The sequence below is a fragment of the Triturus cristatus genome, chromosome 3_2, assembly GCF_964204655.1.
Source record: "Triturus cristatus chromosome 3_2, aTriCri1.1, whole genome shotgun sequence".
Lineage (NCBI taxonomy): Eukaryota > Metazoa > Chordata > Amphibia > Caudata > Salamandridae > Triturus > Triturus cristatus.
Genome location: NC_140584.1, coordinates 355239678 through 355245677, shown reverse-complemented (window position 1 = coordinate 355245677; position 6000 = coordinate 355239678).

The following is a 6000-nucleotide window of genomic DNA, read 5'->3' as shown; positions in this document are numbered from 1 at the left end:
CCTGGAGCTGCCCTACGCTATGCTCTACCCAGCGAAGCTAAAAATTTCTTACCAGGGCCGACAGCATTTATTTCAAACCCCACAACAGGCTGAAGACTTCCTCAAATCCTATAAAAAAGACTTGGCCGCGGAGGCGGCGGGAGGGGGGCGCTCGAGGGCGCCGTCGCCAATGGCGCAGCAGGACTGATCGTGCTGGGGCGCCATGCAGGCCGCGAGAGGCCACTGCGGCTGCATATTCTCGGACTATCAGACGTGTATTCTGGTGAGACATTTCCGATGAACAGGTCAGGTGTTAAGCTGAACTGAACTATTTCATTACTTGTGCCCGGTCACCCGCCTCTGTCCCATATTGTGCTACCAGGAATATACCTGGTTCCCAGTGGGAGAAAGTAGAGAGGGGGAGGGCAGGTTTGGAGCCCCTAGGCATCGTCCCCTAATGGGCGAACCCCTATACTCCCCCTTCCGAAGTGTGGGGAGGGCGTCAGTTGTTTCCCTCATGTTCTTGGGGATGGTTTTGTTCGTGAAGGGAGGGACGGGGAGGGAGCGAGGTACCCGGCTAGTGGGGTTTGCCGGTGTGGGAGGGAACCGACTCCGGCTAGTTGCTGAGATCTTAGATGTGGCACTGCCAGTTACCTGGAGTCGGGGGGAGGGGGCAGTTGTTATGGGAGTTTATCATGTTTGGGAATTTGAGTGCTACACGACTTCATATGCTATGGCTCTCAACCGTGGATGTTTGGGTCCGGGTGAATGGGTGACGTAGCTGATTCGCGGCCCTCTACACAATTGCAACTTATATCCTGGAATGTACGAGGGTTGAACAACCCGAGGAAGAAGAGACAGGTCCTGGGATATTTGGACAGGCAGGGGGTTTCCATTGCCATGCTTCAGGAGACGCATCTCTTACAGGGTGGGTCCCCCTTATTTGCATCCCGCTGGGCTACCTGTAGGGTGTTTTCATCCTACTCTAACTACGCTAGAGGGGTTACGATTCTGGTGCGAAGGGGAGTGGGGTTTGTACCTGAAGGGACTGAGGCGGACTCGGGTGGTAGGTACTGTCTGGTCTGGGGGACACTGCACTCACACACAATACTCTTTGCCTGTTACTATGGCCCCAACACAGACGACCCGGCCCCGTTTCTCACATTGTGGGGTAAGATACAAACACTGGGAGTGGCACATGTCGTAATGGGAGGCGATTTTAACACTGCGCTTCGGCCCACAGCGGACAGATCACACCCTCAAACGTCGCACTACACGCAGACCCAACGCACATTATTAAACATTGTCGACGAACACCACTTGATAGACGCGTGGCGGTACTCGCACCCCTCGCTTGGGCAGGGTACACATTACTCGGCAGTGCACTCCACGTGGGCACGCATAGATTATATATTTCTTTCGGCGGGTCTCTCTTCATGGATCGGCCGTACACAGCATCTCGCCCGTACACTTTCTGATCACTCCCCGGTCCTCCTGTCGCTGCGCATACCCGTGGCAGTTTCCCCCTTTCTTAGTTGGCGCCTCAATCCGGCGCATCTCCTGGACTCGGTCTTTAGGGCGGAACTGGAGCAAGACATACCGGAGTTTTTTGACCGCAATGTGGACTCCGTGTCCAGTATTGCCACGGTCTGGGAAGCCTTCAAGGTTACTGTGAGAGGCTGGTGCATAGCCAAGGGAGGTGGGGTCCTCAGGTCCTTGCGCGGGGATCTGCGCAGACTCGAGACCGAGATACGTCGCTTAGAGGGCGAGCTGACGCGGCTCCCGCGGGGGGATGCAGTGGCCGCACAACTCCGAGAAAAGATGAATGAATACACGGAAGCGGCGGATAGAGAGAGTAGGTTTTTGGGGAAACCATTCGTGGCGAGGATATATGGAGAGGGAGACAGGCCGGGTAGGGCGTTGGCCTCGGCTGTCCGCCCCCCTAGGTACCGCAATTTCGTGGCCTCCCTGCTCGACGAGCGGGAGATCCCGCAGCACAATCTCCCGGATCAGCTTCGGGTCCTCACTGACCATTATACTAGACTCTACACCACACATAGGTCGTCGCCGATTAATCTACATGATTATCTCGACGACACGGCCATAGCCTGGCTGGGCCCTACACAGCAGGAATTTCTCCATCACGAAATCGAATTAGATGAAATAAAAGATGCCATAATGTCCATGTCATCGGGCAAGGCGGCGGGCTCGGGCGGCATACCGATCGAGTTCTACAAAACTTTCATTCACACACTGGCCCCGATGCTGAAACAGGTATACTATACTGCGCTGGAGGAGGGTTCTCTGCCGGCTACGATGCGCGAAGCCCTCATCACGTCCTTATTGAAGCCTGGGAAGCCGCCGGACCAATGTGATTCGTACAGGCCTCTATCGCTACTGAACGTGGACAGTAAAATATTGGCGAAGGTGCTGGCTACCCGCCTTAATCTACTGATGGAGCGCCTGGTCCTCCCGGATCAGGCCGGATTTGTCCCTAACCGCGCGACCGCCCATAATCTGCGCACGTTGCAGGCTGTGCTGCAGGATATCAACCCACAGTGCGAGGCGGCTGCCATTTTCCTCGACGCCACTAAGGCGTTTGATTCCCTGGAGTGGGACTACCTTTTGGCGCTACTGGAGCGCATGGGCATCCCCTTCAGCTTTCTGAATTGGATCAAGTTGTTGTATACCCGGCCCCAAGCCGCGGTCTTGCTCAATGGTGCCCGATCTGCCCCCTTTGCCATCCGCAGAGGTACCAGACAGGGGTGCCCCCTCTCTCCAGTGCTGTTCGCAGTCGCGATCGAGCCCCTTGCGGCTAAACTCAGGCAGCATCATAATCACCGCTCTCTTATCTATCCAGAGCGTCAACTGCTGGTCGCATTATATGCGGATGACATCACTCTATATGTGCATAAGCCGCAGGAAAAACTGAACCCTTTGTTACGTGAAATCACTAAATTCGGAGCCATATCTGGGATTCAGATCAACTGGGCGAAATCAGCCCTATTCCCCTTGACGGACAGTACTCTACCGTTCCCCCTGGACTACCCATTGCTGTGGGAGTCGGAGGAGGTTAAATACCTGGGCATCAGGGTGACCAGAGACCGGGAGGCTCTAATCCGGGCTAATTACGGGACGGCACTAGACAAAATTACCGAGAACGTCACTAAATGGATTCATCTTCCGCTGTCTATGGCAGGGCGTGTTTCCCTGATTAAGATGGTGGTTCTTCCCAAATTGTTATACCTTTTCACTAACATCCCCTATAGCCCGGGTCCCCACTTCTTCCGAGCTCTTAACTCCCAGATGTCTCGTCTGGTTTGGGGCGGGAAGCAGGCCAGAATTGGGCTGCGCACCCTCATGTTGCCTTACCACCAAGGAGGGTTTGAGGTGCCTAATTTTCAGCGCTACTATGACTGTGCCCAGGAGCACTTTGCTGCCTACTGGCTCCACCCCCCACCCTTTATGGCGCACCTGGCGGTGGAGGATGGGTACATGAGGCCTGAGCAACCTTCCGGTTATCTATATTCGGAGGTCCGCTTGGGAGAACGCGACCCCACTACAGTTGACTGCACGGTACGGGCTTGGAAGCGCATAGCGGCACGAATGGGGGCCCCATTCCTATACTCTCCCCGTATGGTCCTAGCACACGATCCTAGACTGAGTGTTGCACGTGAGGGGCTTGGTCGCAAAATGCTTACAAAGCTCGCGATCTGCACGTGGGGTGACCTATATCATGAGGGGAGTTTCCGCTCGGCGGCGCACTTCTTTGGCGAGATGTCCCCGTCGGTGATGGAAATGTTCCTTTATGTCCGACTGCGACAGAACATAAAGGCGGTCACGCCTAATTTCCTGGACGAGCCCGAGGTCTTGGCGCCTCTACATGCTATGTTGCAAACGGACACCCCGAAACCTGTGGTCTCCATGTTGTATGCCCATGTACAATCGGCTCCGTTCCCCCCCTCCCTCAGGGCGCGGACGGACTGGGATAATGACCTGGGGAACCCGATGTCGGACGAACAATGGGAGGAGAGTTGCTCTCATGCCACCGCGGTCACGGGGAATGCACGACTCAGATTAGTCCACTTTAAATATTTCCCCCGCCTCTACTATACCCCTGCCAAACTGTGCCGAATCGGGCTGCGAGGTGATGACCGCTGTGTGAGATGCAGGAGGTTGGGCGCCGGCTTTCTCCATCTGGCCTGGACGTGCCCAGCTGTGGCCGCTTATTGGGAGGAGGTCTTCTCGGCCCTGTCCGAGATGGTCGGGGTGCCCACCGCGCCTTGCCCTGAGCTCGCTCTGTTGGGCCGGTCGCACCCGGTGCTCAAGACGCATCGGAAATTCTTTGCTCTGGGACTCCTGCTGGCCAAACGTCACGTGGCGTGTAGATGGGGACGTGGACGGGCGCCTAAATTCAAGGATTGGCTGAGTACCATGTCTACATGGCAGGAAAGGCTTCAGCAGTATGCTGATCTCTTGCCCCCTAAATCGCGGCCTAGGGACCTCTGGGGACCCCTCGTCGCTTACCTCCTGCGGGCCGATGAGGGGGGTGATGCCGACGAGGGCGGGACGGGGAACGTTGGGAGAGCCGACTCCTCGGCCACGCCCTGTGCGGTCTCTACCCCATAGACCGTCACGACGGAATGATTGCCTTGACCCCCTTTTTCGTCTTCCTGTTTCCCCCCCCCCCCCCCCCCCCAGGATGGGTGTACGGGACGCTCCCCGTTTGCTCGGACCGAGTACATGCTTGCTGGTGTGCAAGCTTTTTTTGCGCCTGCTACATGGGTGGGAGGGGGCGGGATGCCATTTCCCCAGCTTCGAGACGCCACCAAGCTTCCCCCGCCGCAGCGCAGGTTGAGAGGTTGTGTCGTGTGTAGCACCGGTTCATGTTCACTACATTGCATCAAGGATGTCTCCCCCCAGGTCACTGGCTAGGCCAGTTACGGGCAGAGCAACATAACCCTACAGCTGATTTGTACCCAGCCATGGGTACACCTCATACCACGGCTCTGCACTGCACAGTTTCTCACGCCACATACTAAGTATGGTGGACACGCACTGGGGGGGTACAGTTCTCATTGAAGTTGAAAGTTGGTTTTGATAAAATGAAAAACGAAACCTCACAGGGTAATTGGTTGTGTGCTTCTTGCTGTTATCGTTGCCACTATCTACCTGGATCAACAGCTTTAATGTACTACCCAGCGGCCGGCAGATATAGGTTGTTGACGACATGTTGTGAGCCTGACTTACTCCTGTCTAGCAAGTGTCCTCTGCCTATTGCGCTGCATGTTGTTGCTGCCGGCCAGGTGACATGGTTGTAGGCAAGAAGCTGTGTATGCTTTGTACTTGATCAATAAAGGTTTTTCAAAAAAAAAAAAAAAAAAAAACCTATAACTTTCTCTAAAACCTATGGTTTTTTTTAATGAATTTCTAAGGTTTTTTAAATGCTAATTTCTAACTATAACGTGCCTGAAACCGATGGTTTTTTCAGTGAATTTCAAAGGTTTTTTAAATGCTAATTCCTAACTATAACCCCCCTGAAACCTATGGGTTTTTCAGTGAATTTCAAAGGTTTTTTAAATGTTAATTCCTAACTATAACATATCTGAAACCTATGTTTTTTTCAGTGAATTTCAAAGGTTTTTTAAATGATAATTTTTAAATATATTAATTGTTATATTTAGTTTTTTGATACTGTTTTTCTACATTTTTTACACTATTTATTTTTACATATTGTATTTTTTAAATTACATTACATATTTTGTAATATAAATTGAAAAAAAATGTTTTCAAAAATATTGAAACTCTATTATTGTTTTCTTATTTTATATTTTTTTAATATATTTATAATATTTTTTTAAGATCACTTCGCGGAACCTAGCCACCATTTTACGATTGTTGTGTAGGATCCGCCTAGGGTGTGCGATGGGTGCATATTTTTCTGCACGATTGCTATGAGACCAGTACGCGACTCCAGGCGTATACGCGACACATACATATTACGTTACGCGATGCCCGTGC